The 23,590-nt window shown below is 40.5% G+C and overlaps 1 protein-coding gene and 1 pseudogene across 2 annotated transcripts in view; both read right to left on the bottom strand.

The window, feature by feature from the left end:
• The window catches only part of FBXO34 (F-box protein 34), a 79,973-nt gene that overhangs the window by 46,160 nt on the left and 10,223 nt on the right, over window positions 1–23,590 (bottom strand). The window lies entirely within an intron of this gene.
• On the bottom strand, window positions 4,839–11,566 carry LOC103229033 (putative charged multivesicular body protein 4B-like protein CHMP4BP1; annotated as a pseudogene).

Here is a 23,590-nt window from a genome sequence, read left to right as displayed (position 1 = left end):
CTTCTTTACATCAGTCCCAGAAGATCCATATAAATCACAGTAACCAACGGGAACTGAAACTGACTCTCTATTCACCTCCCTTGCATCTGAACTCTCTCATTTCTTCTTAGGCAGTAACATGGTCCTGGTACACATGGCTTCCTGGCCTCCACACTCACAACACTTGTCTGAACCCGCTGAATTCACATCATTCTCCCTTTCACAAAAGTTATTCTTTTCATTAAGAGGGAGTGGGAAGCAAAATGAGGACGAAAATTGAGGGGTTTTTTCAAGAAAGAATATAAAGAAAGAAAAGCATGTTCCCATAAATTCCCAGAAACTTTACAACTATTTAAAGAAAAAAAAAAAAAAGATAAGAATGGGAGGGGGGAGTTGTCCTAGCTACCAAATTCTACTTTGTGATACCTGATAAAAGCTGGTCTACTTAGTAAATTATGATATCATGACCTTAGATATACCCATTTACAAATATAAGACTCTCTCTCCTCCCCAAATTTTTAAGGCAAAATAGCATCTTAATTCCTCCTATAAAGCCTGGATTCTGCCCTAAGAGAAGCTACCTCTTAGTTCTATGGCCTTGGGCATGTCACTATTTATGAGTCTGACATTTCATAGAGCTGTGATGAGGGTTAGATTACTTAGCACAGTATCCAGCTGATACTATAATTACGCAGGTTCACCCTGTGTACTTTGTTCAAAGCAAATCAAAATTAGTGCTCACTCTTGCATCATCTTTTTTCACAGCTGACAGTTCTTATAATGATGCTAACACAGTGAAGTACTCAAAATTTAAATAGCCCATGCTTAAAAAAAAAAAGCCTGTAAAGATAAATTAATGCACATTAAAACATACTATTCTGTTTTCAGAATTTATTCCAGAAGAGAAACTATCTTTGCCTAAATTAAAGATCTTTAGGGGGCAAAACACTGGTGGCAAGACTTGCTCACCTCAGCAGTATTCAATCCCGTATCGGCTGACAAGCCCTGACAACTATTAGCCTCTTTACTACTTCCACTATTCACCAAAAAAAGGAAACACATCTAGTGTAAACCAAAAGCAAGTCCCTAATTCTTTCCTGCATTTGCCCCAAAACTACTTACATTAGATTTTAAAAGATTTTCCAAAGAAAACAAAATTTCTTCGTCTTTAACCAATTCTTCTCTAAACCCAGGAAACATCATAAAACTTGTTTCTGTATCTAGTAAGTAAGCACTTAGCACTACTTTCTAATTATAAAGCCTACTCTAGCCACAGAGTCTATGAGTAAAATAGCTACTAAAGGAGTTTAAAAGGCTTGAAATGACTCCTGTATCTCCATACTTCCCTGCCCCCAAACAAGATAATACAGGCCAAGTGTAGTGGCTCACACCAGTAATCCTAGCACTTTGGGAAACCAAGGCAGGAGGACTGCTTGAGGCCAGGCATTCCAGACCAACCTGGGCAACATGGTGAGACCTTGCCTCAATTAAAAAAAAAAAAAAAAGACTACACAGTCACTTGATGAGAGCAAGGCTATTTAAAAATTTCTATCCTGTTAACTGCCTAACATCATACAAACTTTCTACACAACCAGGCGACGCAAACTAACAGATGACAATTATCCCAGGTCCAAATCTACCTATCTGCTTATCTCTATACAGCTGAGGAGAAATATATTCCAAAAAATTACCTCCATGTAATGTCCTGCTATTCAAACCTAGAAGTTTAGTTGGAATACTCCTATCAGTAAACTGTCTTGAGGTCTCATAAAAGAAACTATCACTTAAGGAGCCAGGACTGCTGCTTTATTTTTGTTCTCAATCGACTTTACACATGTAATTTTGCAACCAGTTTGTGTTTCCTTGCTGCTAGAGCTGCATCTGCATCTTTTGGAGAGTCTCCTTATTTGGTCCCAGTTCCCTATGGCCTCTGATCTGCTGCTCTGCCTTGCTGGTAATCCAATTATCATTCTTCCTATATGCTTAAAACTGATCTAATGCCTATCTTCTGAACTGTACTATTTGCCAGACAGGGACCAGAGTAGGCATGGGGAGGGGAGCCAAGGAAAAGCAGACTGTGGTATGGTACATGTGACATGACTCACCTGTTCTAACTGTTCCATAACCTGTCCTGACCAAGTGGCTCAGATAATACTGCCTGGCTCACTGTGAAAGACTTGTTCTTGATCCCAACCTAACCCATTGCACTGGGCATGACATTCCTGGCCATGTGCCTTGTCCCCAAAACTTTCTACTGAAAATAGCAGAGTTTCACAATTAATTATGGCCATACTTACAGAAAAGGAAATTAACATTCAAGTCTCCTCCCTAGATACTTTCTCACTCAAGACCTACCAAAGGCCACTGATGTAAACACAGCAATGCCCTTATTTTACAGACGAGAAAACTATGGTACTTCACTATCTTCGCATTTAAGAAAGTAAAACTAACAATACTAGATACTGTATAATGTTAACAAAGAAGTTTTTCTTGTTTTTTATTTATTTATTTTTTTTTGAGACAGTGTCTCACTCTGTCACCCAGGCTAGAGTGCAGTGGCACAATCACAGTTCATGGGAGCCTGGACCTCCTGGGCTCAGGTGATCCTCCCACCTCAGCCTCCCGAGTAGCTAGGACTACAGGCACATGCCACCACACCTGGCTAATTTCTGAATTTCTGTTGAGATGGGGGTCTCACTATACTGCCCAGGCTGGTCTCAAACTTCTGGAGACAACCAATCCTCTCATCTCGGCCTCCCAAAGTACAAGCATGAGCCACCGTGCCCAGCCAAGATGACTCTTTTTAACATTGCCCTACAGAGCTGATTTTCCTTGTTCATTATACGAAAAGCAGTCCAGTGTAGTAACAAGGAATCTGGTTTACAACTTCTAATTCACTATCATTTCACCTTACAAATTCTCCTTTACCAAAAATTAAAGGCTACACCTTAGTGACTGGCACCATGTGCTTTTGTAGCATTTAAATCAAATCCTAAAATTTACAAAATAACTTTAGTATATTCAAAATTACAAGAATATTTAGTGTGCTCAATGGGATATAAAGCTTAATAAAAACACATCATTCATTCTAGACAAAATGATTCCTTCTGGGGAAGATACCTAAAATACTGTGTGGGAAAATGACCGACATTTCATTACAAAGACTTTTGAACTGTTTTAAATTTTACTATGTGCATATATTATATATTCTAAAACTAAGTATACCTATAGATTCAATTACCAATTTACAGGAAATACAGGACATACGAAAGAAAGTGTTGAACTGAGCCACAGATGTAATCATTAAAATCCAGACCCTGAGAAACACTGGAACAACATAGTTTCTTCTTTTTTGAGATGGAGTCTTGCTCTGTCACCCAGGCTGGAGTGCAGTGGCACAATCTCAGCTCACTGCAACCTCCGCCTCCCAGATTCAAGTGATTCTTCCGCCTCAGCCTCCCGAGCAGCTGGGACTACAGACACGTGCCACCAAGGTCCTGCTAATTTTTGGGGTTTTTTTTTCAATAGAGACGGGGTTTCACCATATTGGCCAGGCTGGTCTCAAATTCCTGACCTCGTGATCCACCCGCCTCGGCCTCCCAAAGTGCTGGGATTACAGGCACGAGCCACCGTGCCCGGCCACAACGTGGTTTCTTGAACAAAAAAAAAAATTACCAAAGAGAGGTAGTAAAATGGACTATAGACTAAAAGGTTAGACTTAAAGGTCATTATCAACCAACTGCAAGGTAGAGACTTTATATGGATCCTGATTCAAACCATTACCAAAATAACTATGACATCTGAGACAAATGGATATTTGAATACTAGATACTTGAAGATATTAAAGAATGAAGGGTGATAACAGTATTGTGGATATATACATATGCAGATATAGTCTGTACCTTTAAAAGACAAGGATTCTTTAACATCAGTTATATATATGTTATATATGTATATGTAACTCATGTTAAAGAATCCTTATCCATATGTAAATACACACACACACTCATTTTAAATAATCCTTTCCCTCTTTCAAAGATACAGACTAGACTGCCAATAAAATAATATCCACTCTGGAATTTGCCTGAGAATAATTCAGGAGGAGGAAGTTGGAGGGAAATAGATCAAACAAACTTGGGCATTTGATAATTTCCCCTCCTACATGAGTAGAGTGGTTGATAACTGTTGAAGCTGAGTGATAAGTACATGAGGGTTTCTTATATGGATTCCACCTACTTTTGTTTGAAAATTTCCATAGCAAGTTAGAAAGTCAAACATTTTGTAGTCCCAGCTACTCCGGAGGCTGAGGCAGGAGAATGGCGTAAACCCGGGAGAAGGAGCTTGCGGTGAGCAGAGATCCGGCCACTGCACTCCAGCCTGGGTGACAGAGCCAGACTCCGTCTCAAAAAAAAAAAAAAAAAAAAAAAAAAGAAAGTCAAACATTTACAAAATATATGTAAATGAAAAATGGGTCATTTAAAAGTGATAACCACAAACTTGAACATATTTTAATATTTTCAATATTTAATATATCTATTTTAATATTTTCAATATTTATCTAATATATTTTAATATTTTAGATAACAAAAAGGAATCTGAGGACACTAAGACTCAGATCAATCTAAGGCAACAGATCAGTTTTGTTAGGTGGGGATAATGGCACTGTGGTTATGGGGGGAAAATATCTTTTTAAAAGACACATACCAACGTAATTAGAACCAACATGACATCTCTAGAATTTGCTTTTTTTGGATTTGCAAACAGTTTATTTTACAGAAATTCAACATTATAAACAGCAGGCACTTCCCCCCCACTGCCCCTCTCCTCCATCCGCCCCCACCCGTCCCACCAGGTGCAGATCATGCTATGCAGAGAGCGAGCAGCAATGCGGTCCCACTGCTTTGGAGTGAGAGTCGAGAGCGATGGAACCTGCCTGCACCACATCCATCCTGCCTGCCGCGCACATGCACACGCCTGCTCGCTGCGCAGGCCACCAGAAACCTGGCCCAGCCCGCGCTGGACCCAGCCCACTTCTCCAAATCCTTCATGTCGTCGTCTTCCTCTTCTTTCTTCTTGGGGGGTTTTGATGGTAGGGCTATAGAGGGAACACTTGGTAGAGGGACTGTTTCGGGTCCACTGATTTCCAGCAAATTTTTGTCTAGTTCCTCCTGTTCTAGTTCTTAATTCCACCATGAGCTCATCCTCGTCAAACTTCTCTCCAAACCCTACAGGTTTCGAAATTGCTGTTGAAATCTCCTCCGCAAGTTCTTGCTGGTCAGCAATGTCCTGCATTAACTCATCAACTTTATCGATGTCCATGTTGTCATGTGCCGCCTTCATGGCCTTGGCGGCACAGCCCATGTTCTTGAGCACCTCGTTGTTGGTGTTGGCATTCTCCAGGGCCTGCCGCTGGAACTCGATAATGTGCCGTCGATCTGCGCCAGCTGCTTCTCATACCTCTTCTTACGCTTCAGTGCCTGGAGGGCCGCGCGCTTGTTTTTGGTGCCCTGCTTCTTGGCGGCAGTCAGCTCCTGCTCGATTTTCTTCTCCAGGAACTCCTGTTTCTTGCTTAACATCTCCTCCGTGTCCTGCAGCCGCTGGATGGCCTCCTGGGGGGTCGGGCCGCCCTTGCCAGCCTTACCCGCCTCCAGTCCCGAACAGCGTCCGAAACACCTACACGGTTGCCGCTCGCCGCGCCAGCCTTCGCCGCCCCCTCCAGCTCAGCTTGCTCCCAGTCCCGCCGCTGCCTGCTGCCGCAGGCCTCTCCTCCGCCTCTGCCCTTCCCAATTTGCTTTTTTTAAAAGCTCAGGACAAGAACAAGTAGGTCAAATGTAGGGGTGGGATAAAACTAACTGCTACAAACATAAGGGCTCACTGACTCTACTTCTGTGTATGTTTCCATTTTAAAAAGTAGTAATAACAGTAGCAGTAATATAGATTTCAAGGACTTCCTCCACTCATCCAGGAGGGTAAAAAAAGACAAATAATCCTAGTTCAAATAAGGGTCAAGTATGGGAGAAGGGGGAGGAACCACTACACCAGGGGTGTCCAATCTTTTGGCTTCCCTGGGCCACAATGGCAGAACTGTGTTGGGCCACACGGAAAATACACTAACGATATTTGGTGAGCTTAAAAAAACAATCTCAAAAAAAAAACTCATAGTGTTTTAAGAAAGTTTACAAATTTGTGTTGGGCCTCATTCAAAGCCACCACAAGCTGCGGGTTGGACAAGCTTGCACTACACATTTAACTCACCTGAGTTTCACAAATAATCAGCAGAGGGTGTGGTGAGGGAAGTTTCAACAATGTTCCTTCACTTACTGGAAGCAAAAAAAGTGTTTTGGGAAAAGAATTATTTCCTCCTGCCAGTCCTGCCCTAGACATCCATTTACAAAGAAACTTTCAACATTTCTCAAGTCCAAGAAGTGGACAGCCAGTGTTTGTTTTCTATGGAACAAAGAAAGCTTCCCTAACATCCTAAGACGTACAATTCTGATTATACATACACAGTTTCTGGGCGTGAAAACAGTTATTTTTTCATTCCCGGTTTTTTGGCTGTGCTCCAAGGTGTTTTTTTTTTGTTTTTGTTTTTTTTTAATCAAGTAATCTTCAGTGAGATCCTTTCTTGGGAAGAAGTAGAGGGTTTTTCAAAGACTTTTATGAAAATATTTGCACATATACATTTTAGCATTTCATGTAATGATACCAAGTGTTCTATGAGGTTCTAAAAAGAAAAACAATCTAAAATTACCTAATCCTGTCAAAATTTCCAACAGAGGCTATCACTACCATATGTAAATCACATAATCGTTTTTGCTAGTAAAGAGAAAGGAAAATTAACATGCTCTCAGCACTTACTATATGTTAGGCATTTAATATATATTTTAAACCAAATCTTCCTAACAACCCTAATAGGTGGGTACTATTATTGTCCAAATATTACAGATGAGAAAACTGGGGCACCAAGAGGCTAGTAAGGTGTTAAGTAACTTAGGGCACCAAACAGTAAATGGCAGAACCAGGACTGAACCCTAGCAGTCTGACTGCAACATTTGAACTACTCTATGTTAATACTGACATAGGAGTTAAAAAGAAATTACTGGCCGGGCGCGGTGGCTCATGCCCGTAATCCCAGCACTTTGGGAGGCCGAGGCAGGCAGATCACGAGGTCAAGAGATGAGACCATCCTGGCTAACACGGTGAAACCCCGTCTCTACTAAAAATACAAAAAATTAGCCGGGCGTGGTGGCGGGCGCCTGTAGGCCCAGCTACTCAGGGGGCTGAGGCAGGAGAATGGCGTGAACCCGAGAGGCAGAGCTTGGAGTGAGTGGAGATCGCGCCACTGCACTCCAGCCTGGGTGACAGAGCGAGACTCCATCTCAAAAACAAAAACAAAAGAAAAAAAAACAGAAATTACTTAGGCAGATAGGGTACGCGAGTCCTCAGTAAGGTTTTCCTTTTAATGAAAAGCAGCCCCTAATCATTTTCCTAACAAAGAGCAGCCTGTAAAATAGAGCTGCAGACATGGAAGCTGGCAGTTGTGCCAATCAGGTTCAAAATGGCGGCTCCATCTTCCCTTCTCTCTGACAGCCACGTGTACTGTAAAGAGCAGCCAAAATGGCACCGGTCAAGGGGAAAGAACATTTGCATAATAAGATTAGGGTGGGTCTCCCTACAACTGTAGATTCTAATTTACTCCCCTAAACTCCTAAACTACTGTTTTAAAACAAATTAAAACCGATTTATGTACTGGAGATAACCAGGTATAGTCTGAAGCTCCTTAGAACAGAAATATATGCATGGTGGGGAATAAAATACATATTTTGTAGAAGACAAATGGCTAATTAAGGTTCAAAAGTAATTCACATTGAAGAATCAGAATATTCTAGTCAAAATTTTAAATTAAAAATTGTTTTCTATGGTAGACAGAGGAAGACTGTTTCCATTACTATAATTTTGTATAAATTATGGGCAAGTTTTTCTTTTAAAAATCAAGAACAGTGGCTGGATGCCGTGGCTCATGCCTGTAATCCCAGCACTTTGGGAGCCCCAGGCAGGCAGATCACAAGGTCAGGAAAGGTCAGGAGTTCAAGATCAGCCTGGGCAATATGGTGAAACCCCATCTCCCCTAAAACTACAAAAAAAAAAAAAAAAAAAACTTAGCCAGGTGTGGTAGCGGGCGCCTGTAATTCCAGCTACTTGGGAGGCTAAGGCAGGATAATTGCTTGAACCTGGGAGGCAGAGGTTGCAGTGAACCGAGATCAAGCCACTGTACTCCAGCCTGGGCGACACAGCTAGACTCCGTCTCAAAAAAAAAAAAAAAGAACAGCAAAACCTACCCACCGTCTACCCCTCTACTCTTTCACTAAATTATACTTGCTGTCCAGCTATACAGTTATAACTTTTGCCTTCCTGCTGAATCTAATTTTTAGGGATAAAGGCAGATCATACAAATTCTGCTCCAAAAAGAAGCTAAACTCTTCCTGAACTAAGTCTAAGTAGTAGAAGAGATAATTAGGAGCCAACTATGGCTTTATTTAAAATATTCTTACTTTATTTAAATTAGCATTGGTTAACTTTAAAAAAAAAAAAAGGAGGGGGGACTTGCTAAGGCTGATCTTGAACTATTGGCATTAAAAGATCCTCCCACCTTAGCCTCACAAGTAGCTGGGATTACAGGTGCAAGCCACTGTGCCTGGCAGCATTGGTTAACTTTAACGTAACATTACTGCTTCAGTCACAGCAGTCTCAATCAATCTAGTAAATCATTGGAAGGTAAAGCAAATAAAAGATAATCGTCTCTTTGTGACATTAGTATTCCACTAAGCTGTTCCTAATTTCTTTTTTACTTCAAAAAAAATTTTTTTTTTTTTTGAGACGGAGTCTCGCTCTGTCGCCCAGGCTGGAGTGCAGTGGCTAGATCTCAGCTCACTGCAAGCTCCGCCTCCCGGGTTCACGCCATTCTCCTGCCTCAGCAAAATATTCTTTACTATAATAGGAAAGTGTTTTGTGCAGTGAAGTTCCTCTGTAAGACTGGCTGGATTTGAATTCCAGTTTCAACACTACTAGCTAGACAAGGTGTTTAACGAAGAATCAATTTTCTGCAAGAAAAAATGGCCAAGAATATTTACCTCAGCCGGGCGCAGTGGCACTTTGGGAGGCCGAAGTAGGCAGATCACTCAAGGCCAGGAATTCGAGACCAGCCTGGCCAACATTGCAAAACCCCATCTCTACTAAAACTACAAAAAACTAGCTGGGCATGGTGGCGCATGCCTGTAATCCCAGCTACTCGGGGGGCTGAGGCTGGAGAATCGCTTGAGCCCAGAAGGTAGAAGATGCAGTGAGTCAAGATCAGGCCACTCCACTCCAGCCTGGGCAACAGAGAAGAGACTCTGTCTCCAAAAAAAAAAAAAAAAGAATATTTACCTCATAGATCTATTATATAGAATAGATAATATTCATAAAATGCTTAGCATAAGGCCTAGTCCACATTAAGAAATAAGGCTAACTATTAATATTAACATTGTCATACCTCACTGTGCAGAAAGCTACCTCCAGTAGGAAAGGGATGTTCCATCTGGACACTAGGGAACACATTCAAACCTAGAGGTTTTTTCTATTACAGAAGGTTCCCAATTTAGGATGGTTCAACTTATGACTTTTTGACTTTACGATGGTGCAAAAGTGATATACATTCAGTAGAAACTGCACTTCAAATTTTGATCTGTTTTTCACTTTCAGTATTCAATAAAGTAAATGAGATATTCAGCACTTTATTACAAAGTAGGCTCTGTGTTAGATGATTTTATCCAACTGTTGACTAATGTACATATTTCTAAGAATGTTTAAGGTAGGCTAGGCTAAGCTATGATATTTGGGAGGTTAAATATATTAAATGCGTTTGTTTTCAACTGATTTATCGGGACATAAGTCAAAGAGCATTAACTAAACCACCACTGAAAGCAACTTTACCACAAAACCACTAGAAGACTGAGGCAGGTGATGTACTGGGCAAACCAATACTCAGTCCTTTTCCACCAACAGAATATACAGGCCTTAAACTTAGCACAGCTGTGTTTGCCCTGGTATAATTATGGAACACAGTAGTCTCCAAAAGCAAAATTTTAAAATTACTTTTTAAATAATGGAAATAATACTTTTAAATATAAGTATTTAAAATGTAAACTATTTTACAGCTAACTTTCTTACGTTATACCCTTTCCTCTCTTCACACATATAGCAAATGTTTTTTTAAGGCCAGGCATGGTGGCTCATGTCCATAATCCCAACACTCTGGGAGGCCGAGGCAGGTGGCTCACTTGAGCCCAGGAGTTCAAGATCAGCCTGGGCAATGTGGCAAAACCCTGTGGTGTGTGTGTGTACTCCCAGCTACTTGGGAGGTTGAGGTCAGAGGATCACTTGAACCTGGGAGGTCAAGACTGCAGTGTTCACACCACTGCACTCCAGCCTGGGAGACAGAGTCAGATCCTGTCTCAAAAAATAATAATTTTTTTTTTTTTTTAGCATCTATTAGGTACCTGGAATACAGTGAACTAATAGACAAAGCCCTCAAGGAACTAACATTCTGGTAGTAAGAGAGACAACAGTCATAATAAGTAAATTCTACAGAGCTCTGTAGAAATAAGTAAATTCTACAGTTACCTCCTCGAAAGGAGCTAACTGCTAAACAGACTAGGATAAGGAAGCTTAGAAGTGCAATCAAAGAGGGGCAGTTATAATTTTAAGTAGGGTGATCAGTACAGACTTCCTTAAGAAGGTGATAGATGAGAAAACCTTTTAAGGAGGTAAGGAATGAAGATTTAGCTAAGGAATAGCATTCTAGACACAGGGAACAGCAAATGCAAATCCTAAGGAAAGCATATGCGTACCTGATTACCACCACCTACAAGACCTAACAAATAAGCAAAAATATCAGTCATTGCTGTTAAGTTTCTATATCCCTCCCTCCATACACACACAAACCTGTGCTAGGAAAAAACAAACAAACAAAAAATATCTCAATTCATAAAAATTCATTCATTCGACAAATGTTTACTGAGTAACACCCATGTGCTAGGTCCCACTTTCCGTGCTAAGGATACAGAAAAGAACATGACAGGCAATACTTTCTATTCGGTCATAGGAACCTTAGCAAAGGGTCACTTACTAAGGAATACTTTTTTCTTACTCCTTATTAAGCCTTCATTGATTTAAAAAAAAAAGAAAAAGCGGAGATTTACAGAAATCTGATCTCCAGATAAGTGAGACGATACTGTACTCAAAGTATCTCAAAGTCTACCTTCAGATTATAGATATTGGGCCCTTATAAAGTTTATTTACCTAGTGCCAAGCACAGCGGCTCACGCCTGTAATCCTAGTGCTTTGGAAGTCCAAGGTGGGAAGATCCCTTGAGGTCAAAGTTCAAGACCAACATGGCAAGGGTTAACCCCATCTCTACTAAAAACACAAAAATTAGCTGGGTGTGGTGGCGCACGCCTGTAATCCCAACTCCTAGAGTGGCTGAGGCACAAGAATCATCTGAACCCAGGAGCAGAGGTTTCAGTGAGCCGAGATCATGCCAATGCACCCCAGCCTGGGTGGCAGAATGAGACCCTGTCTCAAAAAAAAAAAAAAAAAAAAAAAAGGCTGGGTGCAGGGTGGCTCACATCTGTAATCCTAGCACTTTGGGAGGTCAAGGCGGGTGGATCACCTGAAGTCAGAAGTTCAATACCAGGCTGGCCAACATGATGAAACCCCATCTCTACTACCAATACAAAAATTAGCCAGGTGTGGTGGCACACGCCTGTAATCCCAGCTACTTGGGAGGCTGAGGCAGGAGAATTGCTTGAACCTGGGAGACAGAGGCTGCAGTAAGGTAAGATTGTGCCACTGCACTTCAGCCTCGGTGACAGAGTGAGACTCCGTTTCAAAAAAAAAAAAAAGAAAAGTTTCTTTACCTAAAGAACTGACATTTTAGCCAGGCGTGGTGGCTCATGCCTGTAATCCCAGCACTTTGGGAGGCCGAGGCAGGTGGATCACGAGGTCAGGAGATCGAGACCATCCTGGCTAACATGGTGAAACCCTGTCTCTACTAAAAATACAAAAAATTAGCTGGGGGTGGTGGCGGGCGCCTGTAGTCCCAGCTACTCGGGAGGCTAAGGAATGAGAATGGCATGAACCCGGGAGGTGGAGCTTGCAGTGAGCCGAGATTGCGCCACTACACTCCAGTCTGGGAGACACAGCGAGACTCCGTCTCAAAAAAAAAAAAAAAAAAAAAAAAAAAAAAGAACTGACATTTTAAAAGTACTCCGTCTCAAAAAAAAAAAAAAAACAAAAAAAACTGACATTTTAAAAGTACTAACATCTACCCTCCCTCTCACCCAGAAGAGCAGAAGAGCCAAAACATTGCTATTGGGAGTCTAATCTACTATGCCATAGTACCCATGGTAGCTAACTAAGAGGTCTCTGCTATCTAAGACTTCATCAGGTGGTATGGGGAAAACATGCACATATATCCTTTCTTTTAATGTTCCCATTTCCTACTTTAAAAGTAAGTACGGGCCAAGCACAGTGGCTCACGCCTGTAACACCAACACTTTGGGAGGCAGAAGGGTCTTGAGTCCCAACAGTTCAAGACCAGCCTGTGCAAAATGGCAAACCCACATCTCTACCAAGAAAAATACAAAAATTAGCCAGGCATGGTGGCGTACGCCTGTAGTCCCAGATACTCTGGAGGCTGAGGTGTAAGGATCACTTGAGCCTAGGAGATGGAGGCTGTAATGAGCCATGTTGGCACCACCACACTCCAGCCTGAATGACAGAGCAAGACGCTGTCTCAAAAAAAAAAAAAAAAAAAAAGTAAATACAGCTTATAATACTACCCAGTGGCACAGAAAATTACTATGAAGTTTTTCCTTAAGTCCCACCCAAAAGCTCATAGAGTTGAAAATATAATTAAGGACACCTAACATTCTAGTTTTAAAAATTACAGTTTAAGCAGAATACATATTATGCAATGTATCTGAACCCATTTAGCAATCGGAGAATAAAAAGAAAACACAATAAAAAATATTACATGAAAAGAACCAAAAATATATATTACTCTCTTTTTCACCATTAGGTTAAAGGGTGCTTTAAGATCAGTTAAAAATATGTTTCTGAATGTTAAGAAATGTATGTGATAGAAAACAGGACCAAAGAAAATTAATGCTAAATTAACCTTACACATGAATTGATTTTTTTTTTCTTTTTTAAAGAAATGAGGTATTACTTTGTTATGCAGGCTGGAGAGCGGTGGTGCAATGACAGCACACTGTAACCTTCAACTCCTGTGCTCAAGCGATCCTCCCATCTCAGCCACCCCCATACAGCTGGGAATACAGGTGCACACCACTATGCCCAGCTAATATTTTTTCTAAAGATGGGGTCTCCCTATGTTGCCTAGGGTGATCTCAAACTTCTGGGCCCAAGCAATTCTCCTGCCTTGGCCTCCCAAAGCACTGGGATTACAGGTGCATGTCACTACACCTAATTTGTTGGGGTTTTTATTAGAGATGGGTTCTTGCTATGTTGTCCAGGCTGATATCCAATTCTTGGCCTCAAGCAATCCTCCCCACCTCGCCTCCTGAAGTGAGGAGGCATGAGCCACTATGCCCAGCCCTAATTTACTTTTTAATTAAAAAACTCCTAAAAAATACATTATTCCCATTTTCCTGTCAGTTTACTGTGACATGTTTATGAGTAGAAGGGTTTCTCATCTACCTTTAACCATCAGTCTTCTGTTACAATTGGCCTACATAAAATGAAAACACGCTGCATATGCTTCACCCAACTAGCATTACATTAACTAGCTGTGCAATCCATGCTTTCTAGGTATCATCAGTATGTAAGGGTAGAAGTGTTTTTTCTACCTACATGTCCTATCAGGCAAATTAGAGCTACCCTCTGTCACTTTTTTACCTGTGAAATTAGCAAATACAAAAATTGTGTCAGCAAGGATATGAGAAAATAAGTGTATTGTCCAACTGCAAATACTCTTTGATCCAGTAGTTCCCCTTCTAAAAATTTATCCCACAAAACACCATCTGAGGCCAGGTATGGTGGCTCATGCCTATAATCATAGCACTTTGGGAGGCCAAGGGAGAAGGATCACTTAAGGTCAGGAGTTCAAGACCAGCATGGCCAACATGGTGAAACCTCCTGTCTCTACTAAAGATACAAAAAAAACTAGCCGGGCGTGGTGGCAGGTACCTGTAATCCCAGCTACTCAGGAGGCAGAGGCAGGAGAATCATGAACTCCGGAGGTGGAGGTTGCAGTGAGCTGAGATAGTGCCACTGTACTCCAGCCTGGGCAACAGATGCACTCCAACCTGGGCAACAGAGATTCTGTCTCAAAATAAATAAATAAATAAAAATAAATCTGAACAAGGTTATTCATTGCAGCATTGTTTATAATGGGAAAAAAAAGATAATAAAGACTGCATTTCTCAACCTCCTTTGCATTCAGATGTGGCTATGACACTACGTTCTAACTAATGAAACATAATTCAAACTGCTATGAAGTGACAACTTCTACAAACCTTCCTTTAAAAGGGTAACACAGAACCTCTGCCCTTTCATGCATCCTGCTGCTCAGAATGGGCTGCAATAGCTGGAGATCTTGCTAAGTCAATGAGGACACAGGCAGCATATACAGAGCAGTATTAGTATAGAAAAAGGCCAATCAGAAAAGTGATGGTAGGGGGTGATGACCTCACTGAACCATGCACTTAGTATCTGTGCATGTTACTGTATCCATTATGCCTCCATTTATTTTATTTATTTATTTATTTTTTTTTGGTTTGTTTGTTTTATTTTTTTTGAAAGCAGTCTCACTCTCGTTCCCCAGGCTTGAGTGCAATGGCTCAATCTCGGCTCACTGCAACCTCTGCCTCCCGGGTTCAAACGATTCTCCTGCCTCTGCCTCCCAAGTAGCTGGGATTAAGGTGCCTGCTACCACACCCAGTTAATTTTGTATTTTTTAGTAGAGAGGGGGTTTCACCATGTTGGCCAGGCTGGTCTCAAACTCCTGACCTCCGGTGATCTGCCCGCCTCCACCTCCCAAAGTGCTGGGATTACAGGCATGAGCCACCGTGTCTGGCCAAATTATGCCTCAATTTAAAAAAACGAGAGTAAGACAAAAAGAGCACACCATGAGTGCCAGATGAGCCCTAAATCACCTACCTGAACTTTCAAGAGAAAAACACTTTGTTGTTTGAGTCGCTGTTAAGTTTTCTATCACAAATACACTCTTCATATACCAATATGTAAAGAATTTTAAAACTACTGTTAGGTGAAAAAAACCAAGCTAAGAGTATATAGAGTATGCCACCAAACTTGTTTATTTTAAAAAGGTAGACAGTGGCTGGGCCTGGGGACTCACTCCTGTAATCCCAGCACTTTGGGAGTCCAAGGCAGAATAATCCTTGAGTCCAGGAGTTCAAGACCAACCTGGGCAACAAAGTGAAATTCTGTCTCTACAAAAAAAAAAAAAAAAACTAGCTGGACATAGTGGTGCACGCCTGTATTCCCAACTACTTGAGAGGCGGAGGTGGGAGGATTTCTTGAGCCCAGGATGTTGTGACTACACTGAGCTGTGATTATGCCACTGCACTCTAGCCTGGGGCACAGAGTGAGACCTCTTTCTTTCTGTCATATATACATACACATGTACATACGTCGAAAGAAAGAATCGTATACTGGAAGAACAGATAAGAAACTGGTAACATTGGTTGCTTCCAGAGAGGGGTAAAGTGTGCCCAAGAGACGGGAAGGAAGAAAACTCATCATTTTTTGCACCTTTTGTGTTTGAATCACGAGAACATATTATTCAAAAAGTAAATGTTCTTCCATCCTACTAAAATATAAACTTTCTTGAAATTTTGATATATGGAGATTTCAACGATTTGAAGGTCTGTATTAGATTTTGGTTTTGAAATACTTTCACACTAAAGTAATTACCCAAGAAAACTAGATACAAAAGTAACAAAATTTAAAAATGTTGGTGGGGGGGGAAAGAGAGGGCAAGAACTCTGAATCGTTTGAGAGAAAAGGGCAAGAAAACATTTTAACCAAAAAGAGAAGCTTTGGGGTCATTTTGCTGCTTGAAATATATATTATATATCCTTTTTCTGTTTTGTTTTTTGAGACAGAGTCTCGCTCTGTGGCCCAGGCTGGAGTGCAGTGGCTCGAGCTCAGTTCACTGCAACCTTCACCTCCCAGGTTCAAGCGATTCTCCTGCCTCAGCCTCTCGAGTAGCTGGGATTATAGGCATGCGCCACCATGTCTGGCTAATTTTTGTATTTTTAGTAGAGATGGAGTTTCACCACGTTGGCCAAGCTGGTCTCAAACTCCTGACCTCAAGTGATGCGCCCGCCTCAGCCTCCCAAAGTGCTGGGATTACAGGCGTGAGCCACCATGCCCAGCCCTATATATTTTTTTAATTTCTCATCATTTGCTCTTAGGGTAAAACAAACAAAGCAGCTAGCTAAATCAAATCGTCCAACAAGCCTTTTCTCTGATTAACTGAAGAAATCATTACAAAAGGTTCTTTCTTGCTAGAGGAATACAGTTTCTCAACCGTTACAAGTAGGATCATTTGAAAGTCTATGAATCAGATTGAAATAAAATGAGGATTTCTGAGAAATGTATCAAACAGGCCATACATGGTTTTCTTTTCAACACTATTTTAAAATATGTGAATATAAATTCTTGCCTTTTTCATGGCATAAATAACAAGAGTTATTCAAAATCTAACTACTCTTAATTAAACCATTTAATTTTGCAGTAGCCCAAGTCTTGGACTATTTTTTTCCCCAGCTATGATTAGTGTATGTAATTTTATATTCCATTTTTTTGTACTTATTTCTATGTAATGATTATAATTTAAATGCACAAAATTAAAAAAAAAATCCTTTACTTTAGAAATTTCCACCAAAAAATATTTTGATTTTCCTTTTGGAAAACCTTGTTTCTCACACCAATGCCAAAAGATGACTAACCACATCATAAGGTAGAGGTCATGAAGCATAAATTATTGATCCATACCAATTACAAGTAACTTCTTAAGCAATAAATTATATTTAAACCCACAAAGGAGACATCATTTATACCTCCTGGCTGATAGTACAGGTTGAGAATCCCTAATCCAAAAATCTGAAATCCAAACTGGTTCAAAATCCAAACTTTTTGAGCTCCAACATGATGCCACAAGTGGAAAATTCCACACCCAACCTCATGTGACAGGTCACAGTCAAAACACAGGCACACAACAATGAAGATGACAATGTTAACACAGCAAAAAAAGTGCTTATTGCCGACATGATGCAAAAGCATGATGGGCTTATTAGAGAACTAGAGCAGCATGCATTCATAACAAAACAAATCATGCTGGTTTATAAAATCAAAGAGAGACTTGTAAGACAAAAACTGTTGTTAATGAGACAAGTGACTCCGGAGGAAATATTTTTAAAAGCCATCTAGCAGAATGCCTTGTCTTCCCTAGAGGCCCCATTTCCTGGTCCCTCAATTGATTCTGATGTTTCTTCCGGCCTTAATAAAACAAACAAACAAACAAAAAATGTCCAGAAACCTTTTAATCAAAAAATAACATCATAGGTGGAGACTGAAAGCCTAACCTTATTTGCTGATGCTGTTGCTTAACAGCAGCTACAGATATTCTGGTGATGCTATTGTGCTTACCCTGAACACATTATTATTCCACTATATTAATGGTATGTCATACTTTTTACTGTTATTTTTTACTTTTTTCTTATACTTACATGTGAATAAGTAAAAGAAAATGACTGCTTATCAGTAGCATATAAATTCAGTTGAGTGTGATGGTGATGCCAAATAACTACAGACTACGCACATAAGTGACTAAGATTGTGACACCTTTGCTAAAAGTTCAATGTACACAAACTTTGTTTCCTGAACAAAATTATTTAAAATGTTGTATAAAACTACCTTCAGGCTATGTGTATAAGATGTAAATGATGCTGGGTACAGTGGCTCATGCCTGTAAGCCCAGGACTTTGGGAAAGAGGTGGATCACCTGAGGTCAGGAGTTCGAGACCAGCCTGGCCAACATGGTGAAACCCCATCTCTACTAAAAATACAAAAACTAGCCAGGTGTGATGACACACCTGTAATCTCAGCTACTTGGGAGGCTGAGACAGGAGAACCGCTTGAACCCCGGAGGCGGAGGTTGCAGTGAGCCAAGATCAAGCCACTGCACTTCAGCCTGGGCGACAGAGCGAGACACTATCTCAAAAAAAAAAAAAAAAAAAAGGTAAATGAAACATAAATGAATTGTTTCAACATGGTTCCCATCTCCAAGATATCTCATTGTGTATATGTGAATATTCCAAATTCCAAAAAAAAAATCCAAAATCCAAACCACTTCTGGTCCCAAGCATGTAAGATAAGAGATATTCAACATGTAGTACAAACATCAAATTGTTTTGAACAGGGTTGGAACAAACAAAATCACTTATCCTTTAAAAATCCTTAGTAACTAGTGTGGAAATTTCATGAGGGGCTTACAATCATTAACCCTATCAGAGTAAATGCTCCTGACGGCAAAGACTACACTTTCCAATACAGTTATGTGTATTATTCTATAAAGCAGAATTTCAGCAACATAGACTAAAGGAATATTCAAATGTAGAAGACTCAAAGTAGGCACACTATTAATATTTGGTAAGTAAACTGAACAAGAGTTTAAAAACAAATACAACGCGAAAGGAAATAAAATTAAGCATTATTTCAAGATATCTACACTACAGCCATACAATGCAAATGACAAATGTCTTGAAGAAGGCCAAAAATTACACCGAGGTTCATTAATGAAGGCTTGATACGGTTTTCTTCCAAAGGGAAAAAAACTAAGTTTGTGTCTGCCAAGAACACTAAATTGAATTCACGTTGAATCTTCAAGAATATCACTGTTACTTTAACAAACCAAGAAGTCTAACATCCTTTAAAAGTAGAAAGATGGGAAATTACACTCATTTTTTACAAATTGGGAAGGGAAAGAGGTAGAGATTAATTTTCTAAGTTATCGATTTGGAAGGGAAAAAAATGAACTAATCAAATTTTCATACAGTATTATCCATGAATACTAAATAAGCAATATAAATACAAGCACAGGCGTTACTCAAATTCAATTCTAACCAATTTTGACTGAACATCTGACTTATGCAAGACTGAACTTATGCAAGAGTCCAAAATCTTAACACTTTTAACAGGAATTCTCACTGGATTATGACTTCGGTAACACCAACATGTATTTAAATCACAGCCATTAAACATGAGAAACATGAACAAGTGTTCAGTTCAACAAGTGTTCGCTTAAAGGAAAACTTGAAACACCTGAAAAGACCTTTAATGAAATAAAACTGGAATGTTTAAGTAGACCAACAAATGAGCTGGCAGGAAGATTTTAATTGCTAAAACTGTTATCTTTTAAAGAGGCATGTACTCCTTCTTGTTATGTCCCTTAAAAGGGGATGGCATAAATCCCATGAAATGTTCATAAAGGAATTTTTTTTTTTTTTTAAGAGATAAGGTCTCACTATGTTGCCAATGCTGGACAGCAGTGGTTATTCACAGGCACAATCCCACTACTGATCAGCATGGGAGTTTTGACCCGCTCCGTTTCCTACCTAGAGACCTCCCTTCACCCCTCCTTAGGTAACCTGCTGTACCTAAACTCCTGGGAGAAGGAACAATTATTTTTTTTTCTTTTGAGATGGAGTTTCACTCTTGTTGCCCAGGGTGGCGTGCAATGGCACAATCACAGCTCACCGCAACCTCTGCCTCCTGGGTTCAAGCAATTCTCCTGAATCAGCCCAAGTAGCTGGGATTCCAGGCATGCGCCACCACGCCTGGCTAATTTTGTATTTTTAGTAGAGTCGGGGTTTCTCCATGTTGGTCAGGCTGGTCTCAAACTCCCAAACTCACATGATCCGCCCACCTTGACCTCCCAAAGTGCTGGGATTACAGGTGTGAGCCACTGCACCCAGCCGGAACAATTCTTAAAAGAAGCTTTACAACTCTCATCTTTGCAATTTTTTTTTTTTTAACCTCATTTGGCCAGAAAGAATGTTCTCTGCATTTTGAAATAGGACCATTAAAAGCAAGGTAAACATGGTAAAGATTAACAAAATAAAACAAGACAACTGCAATAAGAACCAAGGTGAGGCCAGATATGGTGCTCAAGCCCGTAATCTCAGCACTTTGGGAGGCTGAGACGGGAGGATCACTTGAGCCCAGGAGTTCAAGACCAGTCTGGGCAACGGCGTGAAACCCTATCTCTACAAAAGATACAAAAATTAGCTGGACATGGTGGCACATGCCTGTAGTCCCAGCTACTCAGGAGGATGAGGTGGAAAGACTGCTTGAGCCTGGGTGGTTGAAGTGCAGTGAGCTGAGAATGCACCACTACACTCTAGCCTGGGTGACAGAGAACCTGTCTCAAACAAACAAACAAAAAGTAACATAAACAACATTTTAGGTAACCACAACCACTCGAAATCCAGAGGCTAGGTCCCTGAATCAAATAAAAAGAGAAGAAAATAAATCATTTGCTTTTTTTTTTTTTTTTGAGATGGAGTTTCACTCTTGTTGCCCAGGCTGGAGTGCAATGGCACAATCTCAGCTCACTGCAACCTCCACCCCGAGTTCAAGAGATTCTCCTGCCTTAGCATCCCGAGTAGCTGGGATTACCGGCATGCACCACCACACCCGGCTAATTTTGTATTTTTAGTAGAGACGGGGTTTCACCATGTTGGTCAGGCTGGTCTCAAACTCCTGACCTCAGGTGATCTACCCCTGTCGACCTCCCAAAGTGCTGGGATTGCAAGCGTGAGCCACCACGCCCAACCCATATACTGTAATTTTTAAGTGTAAAAAAATTGTATACCCTACAGTCTTAAAAATATATGCAATTAGCACTAGGCATGGTGGTGCACGCTTGTAAGTCCTAGCTACTCGAGAGGCTAAAGCAAGAGGACTGCTTGAGCCCAGGAGTCTGAGGCTGCAGTAAGCTATGACTGTGCCACTGCACTCCAGTCTGGGCAAAAGAATGAGACCCTATCTCTAAAAAAAAAAACCACACACACTTAGAATGTAAAGTTACATTTTAATTTTAGGAAAAGTTGTAACTTCCTACCAGCTAATAAAACAAAAATGTGAACTCTCTAGTAAAGTTAATTTTTTTGGACTTTAATAACCAATTTTATTATATTTACCTAAAGGGGGGAAAACACAAAGTGTTAAATAAAAAGAACAAATTCTTCGCCGGGCGCAGTGGCTCACGCACCTGTAATCCCAGCACTTTGGGAGGCCAAGGCAGGCAGATCACGAGGTTAGGAATTCAAGACCAGCCTAACCAACATGGTGAAACCCCATCTCTACTAAAAATACATTAGTCAGGCGTGGTGGCAGGCGCCTGTAATCCCAGCTACTCAAGAGACCGAGGCAGGAGAATCGCTTGAACCCAGGGGGTAGAGGTTATAGTGAGCCAAGATCGCACCACTGCACTCCAACCTGGGCGACAGAGCGAGACTCTGCCTCAAAAATAAATAAATAAATAAATAAATAAATAAATAAATTCTTAAAGACTATTTGCCAAAGAATATAAATAATATATCTGTAAAATTATGCTAAAAGAAAAAGTGACAGAAATTAACTAATGTGCTTAATACCTGGCATATAAAATATGCTGTAATAAATCGGCTGTGAAATTCCACAAGTTAAAAATGTTGGTGTATTTTTTTAGCTTTTTATCAATCTAATCACAGCCTATGTTAAGCAAAATACAGCAAAGAAAATGTTAAATGAAAGACGATTCCTTAAAGCATAAAGCTCTAAGGCCCTCTCTGGACTTATTTTCAGGAAATATTTCGATAGTCCTTTGTTCCACAAATGAGCTAAAATATAGTGATGATGGTAGAGCTCTTCATCCAAGAAAGAAGACAGTCTGAACAAGAGAAACCTATTCCCTAGGGTTAAAGTGACTGGAGTTTGTAAAAAGTACTGACAACCTCCAGAGAATAATCCTGATGACTGAACTTGAAATAAAACCTCTTGCCCTACTTTGGAAGCAAGTTTGCCTCTGGTTTCTGGACAATAAAGAAAAAGTGTCCTCGGAGACTACCGTATGAAACTCAAATTTCATCTTCAGAAACTCCAGCTAATCAATAATTCCCTATTCTGTAGTTCCAAGAATGATTCTACAGTTTCAAATAAACTATTCTATAAACAAAATCTTTTTAATTGTCATAAAGCAAATGAACACCAACTCCTACAAATGAATCTGCTAAAAAGCGTCTAAGTAAACAAGCAGAGTACAAAACACAGCAACTGCTTTTTTTTCCGGGGACATTGTCTAGAGTCACTCATTGTCTAGAGACATGGTCCAGTGTATGACATACAATCATCAGCTTTCCTACAATACAGCCTTCAACAGAAATAGGGCGACCCAAGGCCCTGGCAATAGAACTGTCTACCCACCAAGAAGGTTGAGAAAGACACAAAATCGGCATATGGCATGTGCCCAGCCAGACTTCGAAGCGTTTGTGCTCTGAGATTTAAAGTTCTTATAAGGTTGTCTACAAGGAAAAAAACATGTCAGCAGGGCCTATCGTGGTCCGATGTGTGCTAAATGAGTCCATGACAGGATCAAGGGTGCCTTCCTTATCAAGAAGCAGAAAATCATTGTGAAACTGTTGAAAGTACACAGTCAAAAAGCTAAATTTGGCCAGGTGCAGTGGCTCACGCCTGTAATCCCAGCACTTTGGGAGGCCGAGGAGATCAAGACCATCCTGGCCAACATGGAGAAACCCTCTCTCTATTAAAGTACAAAAAATTAGCCGGGCATGGTGGCACACGCCTGTAGTCCCAGCTACTCGGGAGGCTGAGCCAGTGGAATCTCTTGAACCCAGGAGGCAGAGACTGCAGTGAGCCGAGATCGAACCACTGCACTCTGGCCTGGTAACAGAATAAGACTCTGTTTCAAAAACCTAAACTAAACTAAACTAAACTAAACTCAACTCAACTCAACTAAAATAAATAAAATAAAATAAAAATTTAAATTCAAAAAAAGTTAAATTTAAAAATGAAACTTTTTGGAGTAAACAATTAATTTCAAAAAAACATAAAGCTACAAATTTACATAGCCCAGCTATGTCCTTTCTAAAGATAAGGAAAAGCCAAGTCTTCGATATGTGCCTATAATTCAGGGATAATATATGAAGCTTAGAATTTATTAGGGGAGATAAGGCTCATTGCGTGTGAAACAAAGAGCAACAGGCAACAGCATACAATGAAATGCCAACATGCTGAGTGGCTAAGTACTCAATACACACACCATAGGAATGTGGGAAATGGTAAGGATGTTACAGAGGGATTGGTGAGTCCAACAAGGTTTTACGGGAACAGACTTCCCAAAACAGATGTTATATTTGGAGAAATGAAAGGAGAAAGCAAGGCTGAGGAAACTGCCTGAATACCAGGTTTATGGCAGGGAGTCCCAGAAAATGGAGAGGAAGGGTGGGCCTATCTTATG

This window comes from Chlorocebus sabaeus, chromosome 24, assembly GCF_047675955.1.
Source record: "Chlorocebus sabaeus isolate Y175 chromosome 24, mChlSab1.0.hap1, whole genome shotgun sequence".
Lineage (NCBI taxonomy): Eukaryota > Metazoa > Chordata > Mammalia > Primates > Cercopithecidae > Chlorocebus > Chlorocebus sabaeus.
Note: the sequence above shows the minus strand (reverse complement) of the source record. Positions and strands in the feature narration are given on the sequence as shown.